Source organism: Oreochromis aureus, linkage group 15, assembly GCF_013358895.1.
Source record: "Oreochromis aureus strain Israel breed Guangdong linkage group 15, ZZ_aureus, whole genome shotgun sequence".
Classification (NCBI taxonomy): domain Eukaryota; kingdom Metazoa; phylum Chordata; class Actinopteri; order Cichliformes; family Cichlidae; genus Oreochromis; species Oreochromis aureus.
In genome coordinates, this window is record NC_052956.1 from 29,267,567 (window position 1) to 29,282,618 (window position 15,052).

Genomic DNA, 15,052 nt, shown 5'->3' on the forward strand with positions numbered 1-15,052 from the left:
GACCTGGGGGTTCTTTGCTGTCTTTTCCTCTTTCTCTCCCTCTAATTCCCTGTCAATCTCTACAGAATATATAGCTAAAAATATATATATTTATGATAATAATAAAACGTTTTGGGAGCCGGAGATCGACAGACGGATTGGTGCTGCGGCTGCAGTGATGCGGACGCTGCACCGGTCCGTCGTGGTGAAGAGGGAGCTGAGTGTAAAAGCGAAGCTCTCAATTTACCGGTCGATCTACGTCCCGACCCTCACCTATGGCCACGAGCTGTGGGTAGTGACCGAAAGAACGAGATCGCGGATACAAGCGGCAGAAATGAGCTTCCTCCGAAGGGTGGCTGGCCTCTCCCTTAGAGATAGGGTGAGAAGTTCGGCCATCCGGGAGGGGCTCAGAGTAGAGCCGCTGCTCCTCCACATCGAAAGGAGCCAGTTGAGGTGGTTCGGGCATCTGACAAGGATGCCCCCTGGGCGCCTCCTGGGTGAGGTGTTCGGGCATGTCCCACCGAGAGGAGGCCCCGGGGCAGACCCAGGACGCGCTGGAGAGATTATATCTCGGCTGGCCTGGGAACGCCTTTGGTGTTCCCCGGATGAGCTGGAGGAGGTGGCTGGGGAGAGGGAGGTCTGGGCTTCTCTGCTTAGGCTGCTGCCCCCGCTGACCCGACTTCGGATAAAGCGGATGAGGATGGATGGATGGATGGATGGAAAACGTTTTGTCCTTACATACAAGGGAGTTAAATGGAGATATCAGGTTCAATACTGACATTTAGGTGTGACCCAACATCTACATATAGTCAAGCCCTGTGACCCACCATCACAATACAGACAATATAGACAATGAGAAGAGGTTTGCAAAGAGCTGTTGGGTCTCATATTGAGATTTTGCGTTTAACTCAACATCTCATCATTGAACCCAATTTGTCAATACAAGACCCTGTTGTTAGGTCATATCCAACATGATTTTGGTGTGTTGTGATCATAACACCCAACATGTCTTTACTGCACTTGGAATGTTGGGTCATTCTATCCATATCCTAAATTCAAATGTTTTTCACCCAATACTTATGTATTTCCTAAAGAACTAGTTATGTATTTCTTACATTCACTGGAATTATTTCCAAAAAGAACTTATGTTAAAATCATGTTTAAACATGATTTTTGTATTTTCTCTTCAATAAAACACAATAAAAGAATTCCGCATATCTGAAGTTTCTTTGTTTTATTCGAACATTTAGTACACAGCTATCGGCAAGTACTTTGATTTTTTCCATGAAAAACAGAATGAAGTTTGTTTGTCCTCAAGGACAATTACAGCAGTGGCCAAAAGTAAAACTTCATTTTTATTTCTCAGCAAATGTGATTGTTCTTCACTAGATCACCTAAGTATGTAAAACTTATTTAAATAACAACTGAAATGGCAGAGTGAATGAAAAGTAGAATTAGACTTTGTGCCACTCCCAAAACTTTTGACCATGGCTATGCTGATCCTCTTTTGTTACTCAGGCTTTAATCTTTAAAGATTGGTTGTAACAGACCACTAAACCAGAAAGAGAACAGTATTAACATTATGTTTGCTTTGAAGGACAAACATATTTCTTCCTCAAAAGCAGTATAAACAATTTGCTTGTCCTCAGCGTTCTGGAAGTTGCATATCTTGGTCATCCACTGTGACTGAGTCATCCACCTTTTTTGGCTATAACACAAAAGTGGAAAAAAAATATTATTGGCTATTTAGGACATAGGGCCATTCTTAAATATTACACAGAATGTTCACATGTAAATCAGTGGGTCTTCAATGTGTCTCTGAAAGTAAGCTCATTAAAGTTCAATAAAATGTATCAAGATCGACAGATTTTCAAAATTAAGCATTCATTATGTGATTTGGTATAACAACAGCAATGAAGAGTTTCCACTTCGCAGTACTCTGACAATTGAGATTTCTTTCTGACATCTGTTTTCCTTTGAGCCAGTCAAACGCAAATGTCTTGCCTTGAAGAAAAAATATGATCATTAATACTCTAGTCAGCTGAAGTCCTGGTTTCAGGATTATTGTAATACAGAATAACTGATTGCTCTTACTTCACTATTATGGATTATAGATTCTGGCAACTGCAGGAAAAATGAGCAGTGCTATTGGCCCCCAAGGCCTTGATTAAGGACAACTATAACCCAAGAATACACTGATTGTACTGAACCTCATTGTTTTCAAGGGCCTTCTCATCTGGGTTAACACGTCCTTGGACTGACTTTTCAATAAGAGAGAGCAACATTTATAATTTTATAACAAATTTCAAAAAGGCTCAGGTTGTCAACCCTCGTACATTCAAAGTGTTTAGGCTACCACTTCATCAACTGTAAACTAAATCACTATTTTAAATTAAAGTTGTGTTGCCTTAACAACATCAGCTAAATCAGGACACAGATGTGCACTTGATGTATTTTGCATGTATATTTAAATGTTACTCACAAGATCTTTCTCCTCAGTAAAGATGAACTTATTGTCTTTGTCCTTACACATGAACCCTGCATCCCTGTTTTCATACACTCCCAAAAGATCCTTTTGAAACATATATAACTTAATTAGACTGCCAGTTCGTTAATACTCACTGGTGCTACACCACAGTCTATTGCACCGTGGTTCATTGCACTACATCTCATGGTTGTAATGTTATGATTTTTTAATGGGGAGAGCAAAGTCTGAAAATAAAAAGGTGATTTTTTAAACTTTTTATTTTAAGGGACCCACAGGTAGAAATGGGTCTTGTATTTATTTATTTTTTTTACACCAAATGGCAAAATGGCTCACGTTTTTAGCACTGATACACAAGTGATCAGGCAACCACATCATGAACTCTAAACTAAATAAGTGTTTCACATGACACACACTTGATGTATTTTGCATATTTAAACATTACTCACAAGATCCTTCTCCTCAGCGAACATGAACTTATTCTCTTTGTTCTTGCACATGAACCCTGCATCCATGTTTTCATACACTGCCATAAGATCCTTTTGAAACATATGCAACTTAATTAGACAATTGTAAGTTTAAGTTAAAAAGACCATATTATGTACAACAGCAAGCATTCAGTTATGAATTGGTGCTATATATTAACATTTTCTCACCTTTACACTATGGGTGCTTTCCAAAGATCCAGGCCCCAGGTTATGACTTTTAATTGATAGGCATTTTTGAGGAGGGAGTTCATCCATCAATATTTCATTGCCAAACACTTTTCCATTCTTTTTTCTGCGGTAGCAGATAATGACTCGAATGACAGTGATGATAAGGATGATCATCACAATTATACTGATAACAATTGCCGCTGTTGTTCCAGATCCATTGTTAATGGTCTGTGGTGATGTACGATTTAAGGGGGAGCTGAGTGTAACCTCACACACTTCATTGTTAATGGTCTGTGGTGATGTACGATTTAAGGGGGAGCTGAGTGTAACCTCACACACTTCCATACCAACAAGGTTTACGACCACACACCTGTAAGTTCCAGTGTCACTCTCTGTGATCTTGCGTAAATACAAGTCACCAGCTTTAGTGTCAACAAAGGCACTTTGAGGCAACATCTTGTTTCCGTTTGCCTTAGACCAGTTGTAATCCAGAGGGGGAGTACCTTGTGAGGATCTACATTTCATCCTGAGGTTGTTTCCTTCCTCTGCTTCACCATCTATGTAGCATACTGGTGTACTTGGCCTCTCCATTACGAACAGGTTAAAATTTTTCATACCAAACTCAGGTAACCTTTTCACCTTGCATTGGTAAGTTCCCATATCTGTCAGCTTCAGGTCAAGGATTCTTAATGATGCATCACCATCTTGGGGATCAGGAGAGGCAAAGTGGACCCTATTCTTTAACGGCTCATATAGATTACTGTATAACACACCTCCAGTATACCAGATAATGATCTCGTCATCCTGCTGTCTATCTGAAGGCACAATGTTCCACTCTATTTCCGTATATCCCAAGTTTTCAGATTCAAGGACAAACTCACAATTAAGGGTAACACTGGAATCTCTTGCCACATAATAGTTTTTTATGTGTGAGGTTATTTCTAGAGCACAGACTGAGTCTTTGGTCAGGGAGTACAATATTCCCATGAAGATCAAAAGCCATAGCCCAAACGTTATGTTGAAATATCTTGTCCTCAGTGGCATAGATGAGATGCAGCAGTTCTTTTGCTGAAACATCATTCTGTGGTTCACTGCCTGGATCAAACTGTAAAGGAAAGGATGATCAAATTGCTATTATTATGTATTATTATTATTGTTGCCATTGATAATGTTTGGGGATTTTCACTCAAAACAAGTTTGCTTGGTTTTTATTTTAAATGAGATACTTCCATGGCATAACAAAGTATTTTTATGTGAAATTTTTACTGTTTAAATGAGTAACTTTCATGTGTCATTTTAAATTACACGTTTTACTTATGGCAAATTTACTTATGTCATTCTGCAGAGATTTAAAGACAGTAGTATGGTTCTTACGATATCGGAGTTGTGTTAGAAAAAACATCATTTGAGTTTTTACTGTAAAGGGTCTTACACGGTCAAAGTGGATTTTCGCTTACAATGGAATACAAAAAGGATAACTTTATTTTTACGACTTTCAGCTGTAGTTTATCTACAGTTTCTTCTAATTCCTACCGCTAGCTCGCAAATTTCACACTTAATAACACTTTTAAAAAACAGAAAGAAAAACAATGCTTTAAGACCCCACTCTAAAACAGCACTGTAGCAAATAATCACAGACTAAAATAAAGCATTCAAATAGGACTTAAACAGAAATCATCACAAATAACATCTAGTTTTAACTCTTACCTCGAAGTGAGCTGCCAGCGTGATGAAATTTGAAGACTGAAGATGTTGGCCAGAAAAAAAAAATTGCCGCCCCTGACAGCAGCCAATCAGAAGGGACTATGTCATAAGCTAGATGGTAAGGTGGGGGATGGGTGTTGTGAGAGTCTAGAAAAATCATGGAAGATGAACTCAAAGGTACCAGCTCTAAAACTCCACACCAGTTGGTGGCGGTAATGCACCATTTTGCTATTTGCTAACCACCAATAAACAATATAAATAACAATAAGAAGATACAGATCTCAGGTCTGAAGCCCAACTTTTAAAAGTTACATGAATTAAGGTCTGTACAGGCACATTGTAACAACCCTTATTATGGCATAGCATCACTTAAAATGTGACATCCTATTATTGTAGTAATTGGACAGTCTCCTAGTGTGAGTGCAGCAGCAGCCAGTACAGCTGAGCATGCATCTGTTTACAGTAACCGTACCATTGTAACAGGCTGTCGGGGAACAGGACAGGGGAAACGTAAACAGAACACACTCACATGAGACAGAGACCTTCAGAATAAAACAGGAAACTCACAGACACAGAACTGGACAAGACACTGAACTAAACAGACAGATTCACAAACAGACAGTGTGACACCATAGACAGACAGAGACACAGACGCAGACTCATAAACAGGCATAATGACATCAAGGACAGACAGGGGGAACATGGAAGGAGGACCAGGACAGGCACAGAACAGAAACCTAACAAAATGGCGAATAATAATGAAATACCTAATCAGAATAACGAAAGCATAAAGAAACATAAAACACTGAGACGGCAGACTCAGGACCATGACAGCTGTCGGCTTTCAGCCCCGACTGTGTCCATGCCGTCTGGTGAGAAAGCCAACATCTCACTGATTCTGATGCGTCAGCGGGTCCGCGCTTTGTGTTTACGTCTTTGTGCAGAATCGGTGTACCTGCTCTCATTTACTGTTTTAGCTGTTTGGTGGTTGTTGAAATGTAGTAATATGTATATTAAAAATCGATTCGGGATTTTAATGAATCGATATCACGTTATCCAAGCTAGAATCGATTTTAATCGATAATCAAAACCCGCTCCTAGTAACTGTGTAATCATGCTTATGTACATCTGGATAATGACACAAACTAGTGTTTGGTGCTTCACTTTTTAATAAACTAAAATCAGACAGTTGTCAATTGACCAGACAGAAATCAGATTATAGGATCTGTAGTGTTGTTTATTTATATTATGGTGCTTATCATTTGTGATATTTATTACTGTGTGCATACTTTATTAGGAGAGATGAAATAAAATAAAATCTCTTCCTTGCTGGTTCCATCAAAGAAGAAACGCTCAAGTAACTATGTAACATGTACGTAATCCAATTCCACAACACAATGTGATGGGAAATCAGCAGCTGTGTTTTGCTGCCCATTTTATTTCAAATATGGCGTGAACTGGTGAACCAGTCCCTGAATCAGTCACGTGGTACGGACTGCCCGCGAGGCCTCGAACGTCACTGCATACGTAATCAAAGCAAGCCTCGATACGTGCTTCGCAAAAACGCCCCCAAGATTACCCGACATACGATTCGACGCTTCGACACAGGACACATCACTACTGAGAACCCAAAATCCACATTAAGTTAAGTTAAGTTACACATTAACTCAAACAGAATTACACCATGTAAGATAAAATCATGAAGAAAATGATTCATCTTCTCTGTATATGTACTTAGTACTCAGGATTTGTAGGCTTAGTGTTGACTAATGAAAGAAAGTTGATGTAAGCAATCGGTAAAGCTTTGAGAACTGTAACCCCTTAAGTTCCGTTTGTGTGGAGAATGACAGTCTAGTAAGTCATTTAATGTTTTATAATTTGTTGGCCTGAATACTTTGAACATAGTGATAGAAAACTTGTGCTATGCTGCCATTGTTAGTGAGAAGAAAACCCCAGTTTCTGTCTATTTGCCCCTTGAATTTTAAATTTGTCTTTTAATCTTTAGGAGGTGAGTTCCTTGCAAAAAAGAAAGCCAGGGGATACTGGGTTGGGTGAAAAGGGTGTGCTGACCCAAGTTAAAGAAGAGGTGAGTCTGACTAAACTAGTTTTAGTGTTGTACAAATAAATTTGTTATATCAACTCATAAAATTTCACAAGGTAAAATCATGAAAAAAAGTCAATTTTCTCTGTATAATTACTTAGTATTCAGAACTTGTAGGCCTAGTGTTGACTAATGAAAGAAAGTTGATGTAATCAATCAGTTGGCAAAATAATCCATGTGTCTTCTCTCTGAGGATCCAGAAGAGATGGTGAGAGTGCTATCAGTCTGGTCTTTGTGTTATAGTGGTTCTGAATCCAAGTTTCCTGGGTGCATTATTGGCTATAGCAAATCTTTTCTTTAAGCTAGGACTTGGCATAACAAGGTAAAGGAATCAGAAGCAAGTAATTAATTGTCAGATTATTAGGAAGTGGAGATTCTTAAGTGTTCTTGGTGTGCAAGTGGCTTAACTCACACCAAATTAAAACATAAAAGCTAAAATCTTGAGGAACATTTATAACTTTTGGGAGATTTAACTGAATGACCATACACAGGTCCTCCCTGCTTTACAAGACATATTGAGAAGACACTGATTTACATATAAGCATCTTCCCACATAGCAAAATTGGTATGGCCCGGATCTGGCCCACATAAAGTGCTTACACATGGCCCACATACCATAAAGAATGACAGCCCTTTGGTGGCCCAGATCTGGTTTGCCAGATGTGGCCCACACAAGGCCAGTTGCAGACACACTGTTGGTCCTGTGCTGGTCCATGTGTGGATTACCTCTGGCAAACCTGATCTGTGCCACCAAAGGGCTGTCATTCTTTGCAGTATGTGGGCCATGTGTAAGTTGTGTGCAGCCACGGCCCACGGGCCAGTTGTAGACACACTGCTGGCCCTGTGCTGGCCCAGAAATGTTTCAACTCTGGTCCCAGATGTCAACCTAATGTGTACCTTAATCAAGCCATGTAATAACAACATGTTCCAGAATATAATAGTGCAAAAGTAACATGATGAAACTCCATTCAGACAATGAATGGACTCTTATATAACGCTTTCCTACTCTCCCGGATTACTCCATACAACATGCCACATTCACCCAATCACACACTTTCTTTAAACTGAGTCCTTCCCAACACTCAAGCACATCTTGGTTGGTTGTAGGAGTAGCCTTACTCAGGGCAGAACCAGGTTGTCATGTGTCTAGCTGAGGAAGTTGAGTGCAAAAGAAAATTCATTAACGCTCAACCTTTCACAAACCAAGAGGAGTGTCAGTTTTCAGCAACATTTGTCTGGGAAGGAGACAAGCCAAGGACAAGCCCCCCAAACTCAGACCTGGGCCTGCTGAAGGCCGCCAGGGATTGGTAGATGCAAGTGGACTTGGATCAGAGGCTAATTCTTCCCATAGAGATCATAACAACTACTCTGCGACCAGATCTCGCCCATTGGTCTAACTCCTGAAAACCTGCGTACGTCATTGAGCTGATGGTACCATGGGAGGAAGCAATTGAGGAAGCATTTGAGCGTAAGAAGCTGAGCTATGCCAACTTGGCAGCTGAGGCAGAGGACAACGGCTGGAACATCAAGGTGCGCCCAGTGGAAGTGGGGTGCAGGGGCTTTGTTGCTAGTACAACAGCAAAACTGCTTAGAGAGATTGGAATCAGAGGACAGGCGCAACGGCAGGCTATAATGGTGTGTTCACACCGAACGCAAGCGAAAACGCCCCCGACACCCCTAATTTGACACGTGCACATTCGCACCTCGACGCGTGTCCAACACAAATCCATCGCGCCTCAAAATTGCATATTTTGACGCGCAGGAACCGGAAATGTGGGAGGGATGTGGGAGGAAGTTGTGCCAGACAGTATCTTTGCTAGATGGCAGCTGTTGAGCTAGCGTTTGAAGAGAGAGTCTCCCTTCTCTATTTACTGTGGAGAGCAGAGCAGCGGCATTAAGGATGTCCTCGCCGTACCTGGGTCCATCAGGTCCTCCAGAGGCGTGAGCAGTTTGGTGAGTTTCACCACTTGCTCCAGGAGCTGCGCCTGGATGACGGCCGATTTCAGCGATATCACCATCTTTCACTCGCCCAGTTTGAGGACCTGCTGTCCCGCGTCGGTCCCATAATCGCCCGCCTAGACACCAACTACAGGCGCTCAATCCCACCTGCAGAGCGCCTGTCCATCTGCCTGAGGTTAGTAAAAGTGTTTAATACGGTAGTCCTTTATTGATACCTGTGCTAATATATGCTAAACTATCGTTTATACACTGCTAACATAGATGTGGTATGCTAACAGTGAATGCCGTCGGTGTTTACTGATAGCAAACTGTGGTATGGAGACGACTGTTTATAATATTTCTAGTGATACTCGAAAGGCCTCATCAAGTCCCGATTTAATTCGATTTATGCTGTTATCAGTGTTAGCAATGATAGCATGGCTGTGGTGTCATATCAATGTATGCTCTCGTTGTTTTGTGATATCAAACTGTGGTATGAGGACCACTGTGGGTTAATCTTTGTAGTGATACTCACTCCTTTTTTTATTTTTATTTAGACCTGGTTTAATTCTGGTATAGTTGAATATTTGTATATAATCCCTGCAGCTTTCAGACTCTATAACAGGGGTCACCAGCCTTTCTTAAAACTGAGAGTTAGATAAAATTGTGAACCGTTTGGTTCATCTTTAGTTATATGGTTCTATCTAGCATATTCTATCTTGATAAGCTATGTCTTATCACAGGTTAATTTTTCAAAAAATATTAACAATGATTTAAGCAAGGAAAGGGCTACATGTCAACATACAACTCTTGCAACTCTTGACATGTCTAGGAATTATGAGTGATTGGCTCACTGTAGTGGTGAAAGTTGCTACCAATCAAATTATGATATGGTAAAGTTAAAACAAAACAACTGACTGTTTTATATTATATCTAATATATATTATGTAATTATCATCATAATTACATAATGTTTTATGTAAGATTTATGTTTTGTAATTTAAATCTGACATCACAAAAGTATTTTGGAATTTGAATAATGTATAATAATAATGTAACTGCAGTACACATAATACTAATTTTGAACAATTTTGTCCAGGTTTCTTGCCACCGGGGACTCCTTCAGGACCATCACGTTCAGTTTCAGAGTCGGTGTGTCCACGGTGTGCCAGATCACCCCCCAGGTAGCGACGGCCATCTGGGACTGTCTAATGGACGACTTCATGGCTGTGCCTTCACTTGGAGACTGGCGGTCCATCACAGAGGGATTCCAGGAGCGCTGGAACTTCCCTCTCTGCTGTGGAGCTCTGGATGAGAAGCACGTCCAGACAAAGGCACCCCATATTATCATATAGGAGACACATACTGTGAAAAGATTTTGTTTATTATTCAAATATGCTTTGCTTGTAACTGTGTAAACCTCTGAATGATATGCTGTGATTGTGTAAACTCTGAATGACGATTCACCCTGGTAAACATGAAGCTTTGCCTATGCTTATCATATGCCTGTGAAGACAAGTTCCTGTGTAAAGAGGAACGGAAAGTTCCACATAAGCAGATGTTTAGTATAGTATGAGTAGTAATATAGCTATAGCTTTTTTTGCCCCCCACCCCCCCCACCCCCACAATGGGATTCTTAATTCTGCAACAGCTAGACAGAGGGGGGTTACAGTTAGACCCCCTACAGTCAGCAGAAGAGGTCATCCTTATCAAGAGCATCTCAATTGTACTGCCATAGTTTTCAATACAAACAGTCTCCTTTATCGTATGGCAGAGGGCCGGCGGTGCCAGGTCCATCGGTGCCACCATTACACTTTCACCTTTTGTTTACACCTTTATCTCTGCATCTCAGAGGTCACCTGAAACCAAGCCCAACCCCAAGGGGCGGTAACGACACCTCCTAGAGGACTGCTCCAATACATATAAAAACGGTCTCTTTCACCATTTGGAACATCAACAGAGCAACCTAAAGAACACCTCTAACTAAGGAGTGCAGGATGACATCTGTATCAACCATGACGAGCAGCCTGGACATCGCCCAAGCAACAGAAGCTCTAGGTACGCGTCTACAGGCGTATGCCGGGCCCTCACCGCAAAAGCAACGCTGTGAAAACGTCGTAGATGGGACTGAATTTAAGTTAGAATATCGAGGCAGTAACGGGTATGTGTATACCGTTAAATATACCAACGGAGCAGTTATACTTCGTGTAGATTGTGGTGAGGGAGTGTTTTGGGGGGAGTCACAACGCATGTCTACTAGAAACTGGAAACTCTTTCGCACTGTTGTTTGTGCGGACTTGGACAATGTGGGCTTCCCAGAGATGCTGTATGTTTCCCAGTGGAACAGTCCAACAGGCCCAGAGCTTTACAGGGTCGAGGCTGATCGTTTCAACCGTAGCCCCGATGACTTTATTTTTCTCAGCGTATGTGATGACAGGGAAAGTTACATAGCGGCCAGAGGGGTTGAAAACTGGAGGTTAAATCCTTACCCTCTGAGCATAGAAGAGCGCACTACATGGTTTAAGGATATGTTTTTTATACAGTGGTGCGACTGGAGAGCTATGCTGCATATGTTTAGCAAGGTTGACGACGCCATCAAGAGAGATAGACTCAACACTGCGTACGAGGGTATTAGAAAACGCCTTGTTTTTGATGATTTCGCGACTTGCCCGAAGACTGGCTTGCCTTCTACCCTGTGCAAACCTAAAATCATAAGGCCGTCCGACAACTAAATAAACCAAATGGTAGGTTAAATATATGTGCGTGTGTGTGTGTGTGTGTGTGTGTGTGTATCTAAGCAACAAAATATAAAATTTTTATTGTTCCCATTTTCAGAGCGAGACACGCAACCGTGGGACCTCACAGACTCACCACCCCCATCGCTGTTAATCCAGACCCCACCATCTCCACCCCCCTCTCCACAGCTGCTGCTGCAGGATCCTACAGGATCGGGGCTGTTTGAGGAAACCATTATCGACATCAAGCTTGCAACCCACCATCTGCTGATGTTGGCGCTAAACGAGTTTCTACAGGATACATGCTACGGATGTCAAATATCTCACCCCAGTCAGGTGCAACACAGCTGCTTGCTCGAATTGCCCGAGTATTTCTTTGACATCTACTATGACGATGTGATGATAAGGCTCAAGACAGACCGATTCATCCCGCCATACGCCTGTTTGTGCGCTCGTACACAGTCGATGGGACTGGAACACAATTCAGCCGGATTGCAGAACACACCATGACCGAACTGAGATCATCAGAACATATAGTATGCGCAATTGCGACAACATTGTGCAGTTGCTAGAAGCAAGTCGTTATGACCGACGTGCTAAACCAGCCATGCTTCGCATGATTGGTAACTACTGGGCTGGGAGACACCTGGTTTAATGTATGCTGTTCAGTATTCATTGTCTGTGTGAATGAAATAAAAAGACGTGTTAACACCGACAGCTTTATCATTTGTGTCTTGCATGCATCATGGAAAACACCTTGTATAAAATTTATCATGATCCGCCCATCCGGCTGGCTTGGCCAGTTTAAATAAGCTCCGATAGCTACCGCTGAGGCAATAGGTGTAAAACCCTCATTATCACAGGTTAAACATTATTTAGAACGAGGCGACACTTACACACTCCATAAACCAGCTAGGATCCACTTTCCCAGAAATAGAGTATTGGTTAATGGAATCGACAAACAGTTTCAAGCCGATCTGGTTGATATGTCTGAATACATGACAGATAATGATAATGTTAGATACCTGCTAACATGTATAGATGTATTCTCAAAATATGCATGGGTTAGATGTCTCACAACCAAGACGGGCCCAGCCGTAGCAGCCGGTTTCGAGGATATACTTGCTGAGGGAAGGATCCCTATGGAACTACAAACAGATGAAGGCAAAGAGTTTTATAATACAACCTTTAAACAGCTAATGAAGCGATATAACATCAAACACTTCTCAACAGCTAGTGAGGTTAAATCTAGTATTGTTGAAAGATTCAACCGCAGCTTCAAGGGTAGAATGTGGAAGTACTTAACATCCGTCAACTCAAGGAGATATGTACACTTTCATCCCCGAGCTCACACAGGCATATAACAATGCTTATCACAGATCTATCCATATGGCCCCAGCTGAGGTAAATAAGGATAATGAGAAGCTGGTCTTTAACACTCTGTACAAAACCAAGCCTCAGAGGAAAGTGCGTTTTAAATTTAATGTTGGCGACACAGTACGAATATCAAAACTGAGAGGAGTGTTTCAAAAGGATACGAACAAACCTACACCGATGAGATTTTCACAGTCAAAGAACGTATAGGGAGACAGCCCCAGTGTACAGACTAGCCGATCTAGCAGGAGAGGTGTTGAAAGGCACATTTATGAGCCTGAAATACAACGGGTGATTGTTGATAAAACAAAACATTTAAAATTGAAAGCATATTGGCTAGAAAAAGGTGGGCCGCAAAAGATGGCTCTAGTAAAATGGCTAGGATGGCCAACAAGTTTTAATTCATGGATTCCAGAAAAGACATCATCGAGGTGTGATTAACCCTGATGACACAGCTCTGCAGGCATTCATTCACCACCGTGCAGAGACAGAGTAAAGAAGGATGGATAAAAAGAACAACAAGGCTGGTTTTATGTGACCCTCTTCTCAAATCGTCAGCTCATGTTTACCCAGGCAATAAGATATCTAATTTTAGAACAAAGTTAGCAAAACCTGTTGTTTTGAATCATCAGTATGAGGTAGCTGTTATAGAGATACAGTACCCGCGCACTTGGCTGTCTTTTCCACAAGCAGATTCGCGAGTAGAAATTTATAACCCTGTCAAAGATGACACCCTATCCGTAACAACGATTGAGCTGTCTGTGGGTCATTATACCTCTGTGGAGCAGATAATAAAAGAATTTAATTTGAAATGCCAACAGCAACCAGGCACGGCGGACATTAAAACACAATACAACACCGTTAGTAACTATGTAGGTGTTATGGGGCCTAGAGGCAGAGTTCTCACATTTAGAGGGAGACTGGCAGAAATCCTAGGATTCAAAACAGAAGAACCATTTGTACTTCATTATAAAACACATATGCTCCGCATCCTGCTGACATATACGGGGGAAAATACAACATGTTTATTTATGCAGATATCGCCGATTATCAACTTGTGGGTGACGCCCACGCGCGGCTATTAAGGGCTATAAATATCACAGACGATGCCCGGCGCGTAGCCATTTTACAATTTGACACTCCACACTACACACCTGTGTCAAAGACATTAATCGACGACATAGAAATTGATTTGAAAGACGATCAGAATCAGCATATACCCTTTTTATACGGTAAGGTGTTTGTCAAGCTACACTTCCGTCCGATAAGACAACAATTTTAAAAAAAAAGAAAGGATGGTTGCCTACAACACAGACGAGACAAGATATCTAAAATATTACATCGGGCAAGCTGGGGTGATTTGGGGGTATATAGGGACCAGCACGCAATATATGCGCGGGTCTGGGCGGATTGTTCCATAGCTTATTTAGATTTGCAGTACCGCTGTTTAAAAAAGGAGTCGGTATACTCAAACCCCACCTTAAAACCGCAGCGTCAGGAATAGTGTCTGATGTCATATCCAACATAACTAAGCCCACAAACACTAAGCAGGACGGTAACGGAGTGTATGTGTATCGCCCAATTCTTCAAAAACTCCACCCACAGCACGCATACCATCTAGAAAGCGTAAACCGCAAAACCAGCCAGAAGATCCAACAAACGGACACCGTCACGGAGTGAAAAGACCCAGAACCAAGCGTTCAAAAACTACAGCGTTTGACATATTCTAAATGGCGCTGTTACACAGTCAATCTGGAGAATGTGTAAAAACAGAGCTGGACCTGTTTACTGTTCCTACACACAGACCAGCATTGAGAAAAGTACGTTTATTGAAATACCTCCTGTTTCGGCAATCACCGATGGAGGCCCGATCGAGTTTTACATCTCATCGTCCGCGAAGACTACCTGGATCTAAATGACACATATATCTACACACGCGTGAGAATCACAAACGCTGATGGTTCAAACCTGGCTAGAGATGCTAACGTGGGATTTATTAATTATCCCGGATGCAGCTTATTTAGTCAAGTCGATGTTAATTTGGGACACACGCTCATTAGTCAATCATCCAACACATATC